The sequence below is a fragment of the Vigna unguiculata genome, unplaced genomic scaffold (assembly GCF_037176805.1).
Source record: "Vigna unguiculata cultivar grain cowpea cultivar isolate G323 ecotype 2 unplaced genomic scaffold, ASM3717680v1 ptg000298l, whole genome shotgun sequence".
Taxonomy (NCBI): Eukaryota; Viridiplantae; Streptophyta; class Magnoliopsida; order Fabales; family Fabaceae; genus Vigna; species Vigna unguiculata.
In genome coordinates, this window is record NW_028196933.1 from 32,501 (window position 1) to 48,473 (window position 15,973).

The 15,973-nt window shown below is 44.6% G+C and overlaps 1 non-coding gene across 1 annotated transcript; it reads right to left on the bottom strand.

Annotated features, from left to right (window-relative positions):
- Window positions 1-13,292: 13,292 nt before the first annotated feature.
- Window positions 13,293-13,377, bottom strand: TRNAY-GUA (transfer RNA tyrosine (anticodon GUA)). Its single transcript has one exon. It is a non-coding gene; the product is annotated as a tRNA-Tyr (tRNA).
- Window positions 13,378-15,973: the final 2,596 nt, after the last annotated feature.

Consider the following 15,973-nt stretch of genomic DNA (forward strand, 5'->3'; position numbering starts at 1 on the left):
GAGTTGGGCAAGATTTCACTTGTAAATGGATTGGCTTTAGATGCGGCTCATAACCACTGCTTGTGAACAGCTTGACTCCTGCTTTCCCGGCTACAGTACAGATTGTGCCAAAGACAGCTCGCTCCTGCTCAAAAATCACACAATAAGCCAAGGCAAGGCGGCCAGTTCTAATCTAGCTATTTCAAAACAAATTCTCATCTCAGGAAGACAGATCGAACTATTACAGATAGAACAGATAGATTGGTGTAGGCTCTAAGCCAAGCCGCCTATCTCGTGTGCTATAAAATACACAACGTACTTTCCCGAGCCTTTCTCAAGCTATTATGTCTAGTCCCAGGTACAAAGAGGTGTATATATAGCGTTCTCCTTCCTGCCTCGACCCTTTCGGCTAAGAGGAAATCCGGAGCGACAAAAGCGATTCCGGTCTCCCCACCATTCATTTGAAAGGTATAAGGCACGCCATTCGGTCCTTTCTAAAGTAGTAGTAGTGGTGGCTATCTCCGAAGTCTGGGATCTATTCCAACTTTACTTCATGTAAATAGTTGATAAGATTCGTGAACCCTGTTGAGTCCACGGGAAGATCTTCTTGTTCGGATTGCTAGCTTAGCTGCCCTTTTGGATACTACAATTTTCTTTTCATTTTACAGTTTACATCCAGGCCAAGTCCTTTTCTGCCTGTGGGAAACCAAGCAATGGATTCTCCCTGTGTCAATGTTATGGGTCCAATTCTAACTCTTTCATTGCTCTCTCCAGAAGCTTCACTTGCGACCTTATGCTTTCTATCCTAAATAGAGAAAGAGGGAAATAGGTCGTCAAATCAAAAGACGAGGCTGAGCGTTAGCGATGGGCTGGGTAACGAAGGGTGAGTGTCACGATGGTGCGAAGCAGAGAAGGAAAGTCAAGGGCTTTGTGGGCTAAGGGATCTCGATATGCCCCTTTAGATAAGAGTCAGTAGGCCTAGAAGGCTCCTATGCCAAAAGAAAATGCTCTACATGACTAAAGTCAAGGCGAACGGCATTAGTACAGCTGTTAAGAAGACTCTCCGATGTTGACTTTGTAAATTCATAGGCCTTTGTAACCGGTAGGTTACTTTTTACATAGAATTTCTAATGGAACTACCGTCTATTGTATAGGGCTACTATATTCATTTGTACTCGTCTACTAATGCCGGTCGGATTAGCTACATCGGATTGACTACTACCCTAGGATGATAGGACCAGTTGGAACGGCTTCTTCTCTTTCTACCTACACATCTCAGAGCTCATACACCTGCGCATCTCACTAGCGTCCTCTCTGTCCCGTAAGCATTTAGGGTCTTACTCTCTCTTCTCGGTCAGTATATTCCCCTAATCTCTCTATCATTGGCATTGGCATTGGAATAGCCAACAATAATAGGTAATGAACTCCTTGGGATCGAAAGAGAACTTTTGCTTTGGTCTCGAGGAATTGTTGAGCGAGGCTGACTTTAGAGGTGTAAGCACCGCGAGTCTCAATCCAGTCAAATTCCTGTTGGCTCATAACTGAGCGAAAGGCATAATAGATTCTTGCTCTTCTTAGCCTTGCAAATGAGGCGGTTGATAGACCCTTCCTGTCCTAGTGGTATGGTTAACATAAACTTCTGACTCTGAGGCTAGCTCTAGGACAAGCGGAGGTTCTTCTTTCTCCTCTGGGGTTAAGTCCAATACTAATGTGTATCTTTCTGCTTTATTCACTTCCTGAACAGTTTCTGTGCCCATTCTGGATTGAATACCTGTATATCTTGGTAAGATTAGGGTCAACGGTTTGTGCCTGTCTATTCCATCCATCCCTTCGTGGAGTTAGGGCGTGTGATGTGTCCTTTCCGATGCCCTCGGCCGCATTTCGGAATCAAAGAGTCATGGTGCTTTAGTTGTGGGTTAGCAGGGATAAGTTGGACTGCGCTAGTAGTTAGGGTGGTAAGATGAGCACCGCGATCGAAGGGCTCACTCTATGGAAGTCCTCTCCCACTTGAAAGCTAAATAAGGACACAAAGAATTGTATTCCATTCTTAGCAGAGGTTCCTTCCATCTAATCCCTCGAAGTACTTCGCTCACCTTCGAAGAGTGAAATGATCATTCAAAGCAGACTAACTAAAGGCATAGGGCAAAGGAGCTTAGAAGGGTGAGGGTGGCGGAGGGAATAAGGTATGAAATCACTTAGATAGAAGCATGTTGGATGACGGCCCCTATCGCTAATAAGAGACTGAATGGCAACAATTATGGATTCATAAATTTGGAGAAATAAGGTAATAGAAGGCTAGCTATATGCTTAACACAGCTAGTTCGAGAGCCATCGAAGTATCTAACTGCGCATTATAGCTAATCTGTCTGAGCCATCTCTTTTGAAGGTATGACACCTGCTAGGTTGACCGCGCCTCGAGGGAGACTATGGTAAGGTCGGATAGATCGAGTCTTTTGATACTCTTATTCTTAGGATTGGGCCCCTCAGTAATGAAAGCTATTGAAGAATGCCTCCCACCCGAAAGAGAAGAAGACATCGAGAAAACAGGGTGGCTCTCAAACTGAAACACATGTGGTAGGGTCTCTCTTTGTGAGCATACCAACCCGAGTTGGATCAATGAGGATGGTGTGATCTGACCTCTCAATCGTGGGTTTCCCCGTTCGAGGACTCCCTCGCCTTTGTCTTTCCTTTCGGCAGAGAAGAAGACGGAAAAACATAAGGGGATCTTTTTTTTTAAACTCCAAGGAGGATGGGCATGACAGAGTTTGGCAAGAATCATCCCTTCCTTTTTCAAAGACGACGAGCCGCCCACCTTCATTACCTAAGATGAAGAATTCTCACCCATGCTACGAGTCTGCGGTCAAGCGCAATCTGAGATCCCTCGTCGATAGACATGAACCAGGCGAGTCCGAATCCCTTTCTGTTTTGTTTTGTCAGCTGATCTTACGAGCTTTCATAGAAAGCCTATATCTTATAGCGCGTACAAGAAGAAGTGGTGGACAATCTTCTCTGCGCTCTTTGACCTACCATAGATCCTTAGTGGTGGACCGATCGACCTCAAGCCCTATCGTCAAAGACAGACTCTTTTAGTGCAATGAGATAGGTACTTTCAAAAAGTCAGTGGTAGGTTGTTCTCGTCAAGCAGTAAGGCGACAATCCAATCCTGAGCTTCGTCAATAGGCGTCCAATCCTGGGAAAAAAGTAGGGTAGAATCGCCGAGTCGTCTAGCCTAGTAAAAAGCAAGAGCCCCTGCCTCAACTCCACAATCACAATCATTTGTAAAGTAAAAAAGGGTGGTTTGCTCGTGCAATCTACGATAAATTCGTTCATTCACATGTTTTATTTTATCTGTTTGACTCAGAAGGAGGAGAAGACGAAGCCGAAGATACAGAAAGAATCGTCTCCAGCGCACCGATGGGAGACGGGGCCCCCGCAAGGAAAAGTGCTGCTCTCATAACCGACTGTTTTTAATCTTTTTATGGATGTGATATATCTGATGTTCAATTCTGTCATAGGGGCTGCTGCACACTGATATAAATCAAATTGAATTACGTCATCCGAGTGAAAATCAGACGATTCCACAGTTTGACCTGTCTATTAATGTCACGTCCCGCCTGTGCAGACTGACCTTTCTTTCATGACACTCTCGGCCATAAGCTGTATTATGTGTTTTCGCTAGGACCGACTTCTTTCGGGGCTACTCTCCTCCCGCTAGAAATGTAATAATACATCGAGAGTCTAATCCCGTGGCCCCCTCCGGCCAAATCAGTTCATTTCGCTCTCAGCGACCGCTCTTCGTTTAGGACGGACCGCTCTTCCTCTTCGGGTCCTCCTTGACTTATCTTTCTCCGGTCGTCCCCTCCGATCATGATCTACTTACTCCCTGTGATATAGCTTATGTTCAATAGGATCGAGACTACTCTAACAAACAATTGAAAATGAGAGGCAAGCAGGAATTGAACCCACTAATGGGCCAGCGCTTGGCGTTTACTCTAGCCCGTCTTTATAGGATAGATAGACCTATTTATTCAGTTGTCTTTCCCCTTACCTTATCAGTAGATCGGTGGAGGCCCGACCCTTGGTCCGACCTTGATGCCATAGTTTGGAGGGGGGCTGAGCAGTGGGTTGGAAAGAGTTGTAGAAAGAGAGGAATCGAGATAAAGTGCACTTTCCCTTGATGTCAGTCTATTCCAACAAAGCACACAATAAGTGAGATGAGCCTGCCAGCTCCGCCTTGGCCCTATGCCTTTTGGCCAGCTCGTCTGGACTTGGCTTTGACCGGTCTGCCCCCCTCTTGCAAGGATTCGACGCCTCCACTTGATGCTTTACGCCCACGCTTCGTTCAGGCAGCGCTACTCGGATATGTCTTGCCAATCGCCAAAGCAGTGCTACTTCCAGGATTTTTTTCGGCCAAGCTCGGGAACCTTCCCTTTAGTGAAAGGCTCTATCCCGGGACGAAGATAAAGAGGGGGGGAAGGCCAAGTACGAGATCACAGGGATCGGGCTGGAGCTTGACAAGAGCGATACAGGAAACCATACAATCGAAGGCTAGCAAGAAGAAGCAAAAAGATAGTCAAAGCTCAAGGGATTCATCACGAAGGCAAGTGCTCCAGCGGAAGCTATCAATTCAAAGGGAAGACCGGGTAGTGGTAGTTAACCGGGGGAGGGAGCAGCTCATCCGTCAGGATGGGATCCCTCTACTTCACGTTTTTGGCTTATCTTTTTATTGCTCAGACGCTTCCCATTGTCCGTCTGGTTGATGAAATAGGGGTTCCCGGTGAAGAAGAGGAGAAAGAAGACCTCAATCGTAAAGTAAGATCATATATCCTTTACACCCTGTCACGAACTATGATGGAACTGCCCGGCTAGCCATCTCATATGCTTCACACATGATGTTCGATTGCTTTCATAGAGCACATGACTATCTTCCAATCTAGTCTCGGTGGATGCTTTGCTACACACCCCTTTACTGGGACTGTCTTTGGCAAAGCCCGGTGATTGTATAATGGATACAGCTCATTGAGAAGAAGGCTTTCCCTCTTTCCTGTCCGGCCAAGTTTGAACTTCGATCGCTGGAAACTCATGCTTTCAGGCTTGCGTGCTTGTTCGAAACTCTTGATCTTCTCTCTAATCCCCATGCCATGATAGGAAAAATGGACCTCAATAGTAAGAAAACCCTGGAACAACGGAAAGGCTTCTCCCAAGGGAGATGGTCCCATAGCGTCTATCAGAGTCTGTTGATTGCCTTTTTATCTTTCTCCTCCTTCCCCTTCCATTCTATATCAGCTAGCTGGAAAAAGGGCTGTCCCGATGTGACTTGTCATCCTTGATGGCGGTCTTCTAACTCTTATGGCTACTCCATGCGGCTAGCGCCTTCCCATCCGAGTGACATAAGCCTTCCCCTGCAGTGAAGTTTCTTCCGCTTGAAAAAAAAAAGCATTTCTTATCCATCGCTCGTAGGGGTACTACTTCTCTCCTACTATCAAACCATATCGAAAAAGGAAGTCTTTCTAGCACTGATATGGCTCATGCTCCATAGCCTACTTAATTAACCATGCTCTCGTTCGTGCCCCATGTCTTCCATAAGTAAGTAAATGGCTCATAAGACAAGCAAGAATTCAAGCATCATTTCCAGGCACGTGTAAAATCAAATAATAAGGGACGGTCGGGATCGGTCTTTGTGCCTATGGGAATAAAGAACCTGGCCTTCGGGCAATTCATGTCTTTCTTTGATTTAGTACTACTTTAGTTTTTCAAAGGAAGATATTTTCTTTCCCTGCAGTGCTATAGTGCGCTTGGACTCTATCTCCGCTCCGCTGTCTGGCTTTCATGAAGAAAGATTGAAAGCGTCCTTATGTCAAAGATGTTCGTGTACTTTAGAAATAGGACTGCTCTTTCTAGGACTGTTAGCCCTGGTCTCTAGCCACCTAGAACTACCAGAGACTCGATCCACCTCAGGAACATTCAAAAGACTAAACTGGAACTCACTTATTGTCTCATGCCACCTCGGAAGATAAGACATATTCTCAGACAGAAAAGAAAGGACTTACCACTTGGCCACACTAAGAAGCCGGAGTCTGAGCTAGTAGCTAGCCCCAGGTATAGAACTGGAGTTCTCTATCAGGGAATTCCAGGAGTGAAATAGCAGGATTTTTTTTTTCATTGGATAGTGGTGCTACATGGAGTTAGGAAAAATAGGATCTCATGTGGAAGAAGGGCTAGACTGAAAGAAGATCTAAATAAGACAGGATTGTGACCTAATAAGCTAAAAATTCCGGACTCTACTCTAAGAAGTAAGCAAGCGCTACGCCCCTTGAAAGCGAAAGCGAGGAAAGGCTAATTGCGAAGAATCCTGTTATCGAATTAGCTCTTGCTGCGCCTTGTTCTCGAATAAGCTCTTTGAAACAGGAAAATAGCGTATCGTATAGGATATAGGAATGGAAAGGTATCGATTGCGGGCGGCTTTGAACCGGAGAGTTCTAAGGATCGTTGCGTAGGCCTCTTATCTTTGCGGGTGGATGCCCATGGAAAGCTGTTAAATGTTAAAAGCAACTGACACCGGTTAATCAATAGTAGTGAGATCCACATCCCTGTCCCCCTTCTTGAACAACCTATTCTGTGCGTGGAAGAAAAAGTTGTTTTGCTATAGCACCAAGTTTTATCCTGCAATGATCACCATTTACGCCGCACATAATCGTCTTATAACTGTTAGGAATCTTTCTTCCCATCGGGGAGATCGATCAATTTCAATTTCTCATGCCAGCCCATGAGGGATAAAATCATTCTTAGTTTTGCCGCTAGTGAAGAACAACATTTCTCGAAATAGAGGCGACCGAAGGAGGGAAAAGGTCTTCATTGATTTCGCCCATAGGTGGGATCTAAATTCCTCCTTTTTGACATGCCACTTCCAGGGAAATGCTATTTGCTAGTTTTCCCAGAGGAAACGATCGGCCCATCGATACCGTATGGAAACAGGAACAAGAGAAGAACGAAGCCCCTACATCGCTGTCTTCCGGGGTATTGAGAATGTGGTATTGCTTCGCGCGGTCTCAGTCTCAGTAGGTTGCTAGCTTCCTTGCTCCGATATGAGTTGATAAGTATCCGGGGAAGTCCCCTATAAGGCTAGTCCCGTTCCACTCTTCTCTCAATGTCAGTGCTTGGGGATCGGGTACAGCGAGATCACTTTTCAGCTTGTTAGTCTGCTATGCATGAAAGCAAGGAGGAGTTTTTCTTTAATTACTCGGCGGTATGTGATCAATTTGTATACAAGGTCTCACATGTAGAGATGCCCTACCCATAGAGGAAGGAGTTGGTAGCAGACAAGTCATTCAGCAATGAAAACTTCCATGGCGTAAATAATGGATCTTTCACGAATCTGTCTAGAGAGATCTATATTGCATAGATAAGGTGCCTATCTCTACACGTCCACAATGAGATCAATCAGAAAAGCAAAGAAGGAGCTTTCTTGGAAAGCCTTGGTATGGTCCACTCGATGAGTATCCCTGGAATTTACCTTCCAAATTGTAAAGAGAAGGTCTTACTCCCTACCGTTGAATGCGTGTGGTCAACTGTGTAATCGAGGAAGCCAACATTGACTGACTTTCATGGTTCAGATTCGAAAGAAGAAAGAGTTTGGGATGAAAGTCCGAGCTTTGACTATCAATATTTCGTAGTTATACCGTTGATACTCTTCTTTGAATAACTGACCGACGGCGGAATGGTAAGCTTCCTCGTTCGCTTTCGCGGGTCAAAGAAGATCAATATGTAACATAACGGAAATGAAAGCTAAAATAGCAACATGAGATAGGAGAGAGTTGACCCAGGCAACGCCAATCTCGATTCAACTACATACAGTTGGTGTAAGGGGAGAACAGCTGTTGAGGAGTCAAATCTTTCTAAGGAATCTCCTTTTCACACAGACACCATTATGAACAATTCGTTCACTTTGCTTTGGCTTGATGGAAGTCACAGTATTCCTCAAGCTTTGTTCCTATGGCTTTCGATTCTGGATTCGGAACAGGTTTGATAAGTCCTTTGCTAGATGCTATCTTGTATACCACGCCCAGTGGGGAAGATATATTGCTGCGTAATGACCGTACCCTAAAGGACTATGTACATCTTAACTGAACAAGTACTAACACTAAGAGAGTCACCTGTGCTCAGACAAAGGGACTAGGAATATAGATAATGGTTTATTCTTTAGTCGTATCCAGAAGGCATTCTATCGCCATAGGACTACCTTGTTAGAGTAGTGCCTATCTATCCCTTGTCATAGCAGGCCTCATCCGTGAAGGCTAAGACGTGGATGCACTCTAGGGCGCGAACCTTTTCTTTTTTTGAAACTAAAAACATAAGATGATAGCCGAAGTTGGAAATGAAAGGTCCCGAGGTCCATAAAACAAAGGCATTATAAGCCCAATTATCCGCCTTAGATAAGAATGATGACCTAAACGCGTGTATAGTGCTGCACGACTGGTAAGATAAAGGAGAGCCTTCCAAGTGTGCATCAGACTAGTAAATAGATTAACTACCAGCTAAGCTAATAGGATGGTGGCATAGCAAGGAAGTCCCCCTCAGAGAGGTGGGCTGGGTATGAGCGAGTCGAGACCATGGATACGACCTTCTCAGTAGATCGCCAAGGTGAGACTCTTGAATCAAAGGTAGACAGCCTAAGAGGCTTCATTCCAAGGGGCAAACAGTAGTTTATTCAAGAAGATCTGGGCCCCACAGCCTAATAGAGTAGAGCGCAGAATACTTTCCCAAAAGATTGTTTTCTATTAGTCAGAGAATCTCAGAAGCTAAGCTTTGATTTGAAAAGGCACTGCTCTCACCGGCGTATGTGCCTAGATTAGGTAGGACTAGCTGCTTAACCGGCCACTTGACTCTTTCCTACCCCTATGGGAAGCATGAAGGAATTCTTCTATGACTCTAGGCGAAAGGCCATGGATCACTCTTACTATAGAGAAATCCTTTCATTGAACTCCTCGTACTAAAACCTGTCCTACACCATGGACTCTACACTACATACTTGATTGACTGGCTTAGTAGACCGACACCAATGTGCTAATTCTTTTATTGGTAATGGTATGTTTTGTACGTGGATACCACGAGGTTTAGTAATTGATATGGAACAACAGACTTAAAGTCTTGAACGTTCTACGAGGACCGATCTATCTTCTGCTCCGTAGGTACATGTTAGGGCGCTTCAAAGTTGTTTCATTTCAATTTCAAAAAGGGTGTTTATTAGCGGCATTGGCTTGCGCCAAATTTGCTCATTAAAAATCTTCTTCAATGTCTGAAGTTGCAATTGTACTTTTTTTTTTCTCTGGCTACTGATTGATACATAAATACCTTTTACAAAGCAACTCGCACCGCACGTCGCGAGCAGTGGGTTGCCCTGTTTTGGCTTACTAAGTCACGTGTAAGGCTTGCATATTGGAGACTCTTATCAGTCAGTACAAAGCCAGCCAGGCAGAAGAAGAAGGATTCTCTTCGAGGTGTCCATCCGTGCCAATAAAAGAAAAAGAAAGAGTTCAACCCACTTGAAAGAGGAAAAGTACCGGAAAGTACGGATTCGGGTTCATCCCTCAATCAAGCACTACTTGAAGGATAGATTCAACCATACGCCTAGATCGGAAGGAGTACGCTCTAAGAGCAGCTTTCCCCGCTCTTACCTATGCATTCAAGCTCACCTAACTTGGTTCTAGTGTTGTGACTGGTACTCTACCAAATCAAGAAATTCTTGGATTGTTGCTTCTTAGAGAGCAGCTCTTCCGACAGCTCGTATTCATCCCTTCCCCATGAGGACAATCAGCCCCTTGCTTTCATTTGAATATTGGCCCTCGCGCTTCACGGCTAGATTGGAGTAACTCATAGCTAGGGCTTTCTATTTTCAGAAGGACGGCTTCTACTCCACTGAGCTCATCGCCCCTTTCTATCCCTTGAGTGAGGTTGAGGTCAGAATTCTCTTATTTAAAGAAAAAAAGGAATCTCTCTGACAAGGGCAACGGCTGGGAAAGAAAAATCCCTTATCTATCTTTCTTTTATTGTCTCAAAGAAATCCATTCCGGAAGCGGAAGGTCGGCTTGGCCTTGCGTAAATCAGATATCTTGTCCCAGGCTACTCTCTTCCCTTGTAGGGTACGCTCCAAGAAGATCAGGTGAGCCCGAAGACCGAATCAATGTAACTTACACTTTTCTTTGAATTGAGGCTGTTATAGAGGCAAAGGCTTTTGCAATTCCAGAGGGCTCTCCCTGCAGGCTCAATGTATGCTATAGCTCCATAAAGTGTGAGTTTGGCCTCAGGCAGGATAGAGAGAAAGCTGTGAGTTCTCGTTGTCCTTCGACCCCTTCCTTTGGCCACGTCTACCATTTCATTAAGTCAGTTCGGTAGCTAGGTCAAGACCCAGCCGTCACATCAAGATCGTAAAATATAGATGCTCACCAACGGCTGAGAAAGTGAAGCCGTTTGGCAATTCGTAATACTCACCAAAGCGTTCCTTGAACAGGGTTTATAGTAAAGAAGATATTTCATATCTCAGAGCATCAAATGCTAAAGTCAGATCGGGGTCGGGTCGAGGCAAATTTAATAATGGTAAAGGGCGCCGCCACCACAGAGCATAAATGACTACAACTGCCAGAGGAAGTAAATCAGAAGAATCATTGAAAAAGAAGTCCATCTCATAACAAATCCAAATTCCCTCCATAAAGAGATTCCTGCACGGAGTAGTTACTTACAGAATCTCAACCTATTAAGGCTCGGGTGCGGTACACGGAACATCTCAATAAAGGACAGTAAAAGCAACTACTTTCAAGCATCTCGTAGTTGAGCGGTACTGCCCAGTTCCAACATGGACAAGGACTGCTGAACATGGATAGAACGAGAGTCGAACTCGCATGTCTCTCTCTCTTGCTATCCCCTTCCCCCTGCTATGCTTCCTTCCTCCCTACCGATCAGTGAGCAGCACTACTGTTTTATCAGCGGTCTTCTCTCACTTAAAAGTCTCCCAGACCCGCCTTCTGTACTTGGAAACGAGCTAACAAACGTTAGCGAGCATATAAGAGGGCATGAAATAGCTTCTACCGGGACTTCTCCTTATATATAGCTTTTAGATATATCTCAAGATAGCTTTGAACTACTTCCACGCAAGGAAAGATAGTACGTACTACCAATATCAGGGAAAGCAGACTGAGATACCGCTTGAAAAAGATAGATGACAGGTATGTGTTGAAGCATATCGAGAGAACGAGAACTGAAATGAACCATATCGAGCACTGGTCTCACTCTACAAGTTAAGTTCGATGAGCTCCTAGCGTACCTGTGCCTACTATCTACTTAGTGTGTGTGCTTAGGGAAAGCAAGTAAGCTGAGCAGTAGTGGGGTCAAGGGCGATCCCTTTCGCCTTTGAGCCTCTTCCTTCGAGGAGGAGATAGAATGGACCTGATAGACATGCCTAAGACCGGAGCCTGTCTTGTGAATCAAGTTCGAAGGGCCTATTCGTATTCATTTACGGTTCCGTTTCATGACTAGATAATGGTTACGAGCAAATAGCAGTTGAAAAGGCTGTAGCTGCATCAAAAGCGAAAAGAAAGGGTGGTCAATCCGATCCGATGATTCGCCCCTAGAAAGGGTGTGAGCGAGAGGCAATTCTTTCTCTTTTTTTTCTTATCTGGGAAGGCCAAGGGTAAGGTCGGCATTTGCTTAAGATAGGGGTGTCCGCGGGTGGATCAGAATGAGTCTGCGGTGCACCTTAAATATTGGTAAGTGGGACTCATTAGAGCGTATTGGTCTTTCAAGCACTGGGGCTTCCTTCTTTGCCAATTCCAGTTCCGAGTCAGGTCGCACCAAGGCTTGTTGTTTTCCTAAATGCCTCAGGTTTTTTAATTCCGTATTCCTATGTCCGTGACCCAATATCCATCCAGCTTGTCAAGCTTTTTCGTTCATCGAGTGGGCCTGCACATCACTAAAACGAGGATAAGCACCCAACCTTAGCATCCTAAAAAAGCAAAGTCAAATCCATTTTTGAAGAAAATAAATTCCTGATCTATTAAAGAAGTATCAAAAGAGTATCCTTTATTAGTATTAGTATTTAGTACGACCACATCCATGATTCTGTCTTTGCGAAGATTGATTACTCACGGCACACACACTATATCTTCGATGATTTCCATTCCCCTTGGTTATATTCATTCCGTTAGGAATTCCCAAAATGAAGACGCGCCGGCTTCTCGCCTACTCCTACTACTCTTTCGACTTCTACTTTCGGCTTACCCCAGTGCTTCCGTTCATAACTGCACCATACGGATTTTCAATGCGATAAGATCTTGTGAAGTAAGGTTTGAAGTGAGTGATCCCACTTCTGATGTAAGTGATGCTATGTGCTCTTATCTGTATGTTCTAACTGCTGTCCGTGCCCCCCTTTGCTCTGGGTTTGCTTCCGAAAAGGGTCTTAGACCCCGCTTGGGAAAAGCATGGTTCAGGTAATGTATCTACGCGAGCCTGGTTTAGTTTCTGTCCATGACAGGCCGAAAAACTTTTTTCAATCCATATGTAGAAAAAGGGACTTAGGCAAGCAAAAAAGGAAAGCATGTGGGCCTTTGAGTTTTTACCTTAGATTTAGATAAGGTCACTTCTTTTAGGAAGTCTCTGTAAGGCTCTAGCGTATAAATAGCTTTCTTCTTTTTTTTTTTTGGAATGCCTTCGTCCGAATCTTTCAGGAGTCTGTGTAAGCTTAGCAGTTAAGAAAACTCCTATTGTCATATTCTCATAGGATTTCCAGTGCAAGCCCAGGTAAATCCCTTCCCATCATAGAAGGATGATATGTGTACGGGATCAAAAGGCGATATGCTGGTTAAAATGGTATCTTTCTTCTCCTTTTCTAAGATTATAACCTTAGCAAAACGGGTAGAAAACACTTTTCCAGTATATCTCAGCCGGTGTCTTGTATGGACACTGTTGTTGAGTGGTTGGCTCCATAAAGGAGTCCTTCAATCGTCTTGTAAACCGTTATGTACCCCAGATTCAAACTATTCCCCTTGAACAAGGGATGAAGTTTGAACCAACCTGGAAAACTGTGCCGACCCACTCTTTAACTCAGAGGGTATGGATCGAAGAATTCGCAAGCCCCGTGCTACCGCTGGAGCCAATATGCTGACGTTATCTTTATATCAATATAAATCTCCCGCACCTATCGGTACAGCATCCTCAAACCTTAGAAAAGATCCAATTACTACTAATACTAATGGCTTTACTCAAGCTAAGCTATAGGATTTCTTTCTCCCCCTTTCTCTTCGAAGAAGTCTACAACAAACAAGTGGGAGAGGCAGGATTCGAACCTACGTAGAAAAAACTTCAACAGATTTACAGTCTGTCGCTTTTTGACCACTCGGCCACTCTCCCCTTCCCGGGCCGAGGCCCCCCTCCATCAATGGGTTCTAAGAAGGAGGGATAAAAACCTGAAATAAAGCTATTGATTTGATTGAAGGGAACTCAGACTCTTTTTTAGCTTAGCTAGCGTTCCGCTAGTCAGTTCATAACAATCTCTGTACAAAGGGCAAAGCTTCTACGACAGCTCCCCCCTAGTCGCTTCTGGCGAAGCTGCGAGTTCATGAGCAAGTGAATTGAACGAACCAAGTTCCTAAACTAAAAAAGGGAGTAAGAAATAGAAAAAAAAGAAACAAGAAACTTCCCACTTTGGATGTCCCACGATTCTGCTAGTTTAGAAACTAAGGGGAAGGACAGGGGTCGCTAGGTCAGAAAAGCTATAACTCCAAATTCTCCCCAAGTAGGATTTGAACCTACGACCAGTCAGTTAACAGCCGACCGCTCTACCACTGAGCTACTGAGGAACAACGGACTTAAGTTAAGGAAGCCGACTCTCGTTCTTTGGACACCAACCTATGACCGAACAAAAAAGGGTTCGTCACTCTTTTTCACATACACCGGGATAAAAGGTTACGATAGCAAGCCCCTCCTCGGCCGGAGAGCCTCCAGGACAAGGGGGCGGCGGTCAACCATCCACTCTCGAGATTCATCTTTATCAATCGATCTCCGCGTCCTGCCAGTTCGCTAAGTAGACTCACTCTCCCGAGGGGCAACAATGGAACTATTCCTGCCAAAAACAAGGGACCTACTTCTCATCCTAGGAGTTAGCAGGTATGATTGCCTCTCTGTCTGTCTCTCCGAGTTTATACTACTAATTAATAAGTAGCACTTCTGCTATTCAATCATAGAATCGATTCCGATCAAGCTGAAAGATGAAAGAAAAAAGCCCTTATATATATATATTTATTCTTTATTAGTAAGCTAGCGCCCTGCAATCAAAAAACAGCGCTAACGAGCAAGAAAAGGCCCCGCTTACTATACTATAGTAGTTAGTCTTTTTCAAACAAAGGAAAAATATCTGGGCAAAGACATACGCTCAACTCAACCAGAAAGCGACTACGTTCCTCGGCAGACAAATAGGTAGAACAACATCATATAATGAATTAATAAAAAAGCACTACTTAAACCTTTCATTGAAATTATTATTATGATTCCATTAGTTGATATGGAATCGCTCAAAGTCAGAGCAAAAGTAATAATAAAATAACATAAAAAATAGAAGGGCTCTTGAATCGGTTTCGGTTGGCTTGGTTTCTTCATACAGCTGGGAAAAAGACAGATCCTTCACTCTTTCTTTTGGACTTGATCCTCCCCGATTGAAAGCTACTTGAGCTTGCCTATTGGTCAAGTGGCCTGAAGCTCATCTAAGGATGTCAGTCATAGTTGCTTTCGCCTTGGCCTGAAACTTCAACCTGCCATAAAAAAGTGGCATGATTCTAATTGCCCGATCCTATGGTTTAGAGGTGGAACGCGGATCCTGCTCCCGTGTGGTACGATCCGGCTTATACTTGTACTGATAGCACGGGTACTTTGCTTCCTTGTTGGCTTGGGGCAAATCCCTTCCCTACACTGAACGGAAGGTCGGTACTAGGAATCTATCAAAAAGATCTGGTCCGGGGAGCTATCTCACGAACTGAACTTCTGAATATTAGCTTTGCAACTACGTGCTTCGAACCTTTCCTGGGATTGTTGTGCCTGCTTGTCCTCATCGAATTGGAGAACTTTTTGGTACGCCCCTTCCTCTCTTCTTTTCGAAAAGTCAGACTCTGCTCAGGGAGTAATCTTAGATCGGTCGTGCCCCCCCTTCCATCACCCTCGGGGGAGGAATCATTCCATTCAGCAGTCCTACGTGGTCAGTGAATGTCTTTTATGAAAGGATTAGACGGTGACAACTAGTGCTGTGAACAATCCCTATCATCAAATCTCTGAGCTCAGGAAGTCAGGTTAAGACGTCGACTTATACAGGGTCTTGCCCGAGGAGATGAAAAAGAATTCCTGTCTTTAGAAGTCAATCCCACTAAACTACACTTGTACGCTTGACATGAAAAGTAGAGGCAAGCGAGTCAAAGGCCTCACCTCAACAGGATAGAGGCTGCTCCTGGAAGCGGAAGAAGAAGTCCAGTATTGAACGGCAGGACTTGAAGCAGACCGGACACTCTCGCCTCACATGCTAATCTTCCGGTCGCTGATCTTACTGCATCGGAGAGCGTATCGCCTTACTATGAATTCTCTGACCCAGACTTGGTATCCATGTTAGGAAGTCAAAAACGCTCCTTGCCGCTGCACTAATTTCGTTCATCAGTCAGAAAAAGTCGGGATTCGATCTCCACGAAAGGCTAAAGGAACATAAAAAAAGCGAATCATCTTTCTCCACCCAATTAAGAACAAACTCCAAAGCAGTCAAAAAAGAAGGGCTTTGCCTCCCTTCAAAAAATAGATCAACAAAGATATCTTGCAAACCCTGTAAGGTTTCAACTTGTGAGTCTAGATGCCCCCGGCTGAGAAGTGAAGCCGTCTGGCAATACGTAATACTCCCCAAAGCGTTCCTAGAACAGGGTTTCAAGTCGAATATTCATTTATGAATGCAAAGCATAAAAGGCAAAAGTGAGAT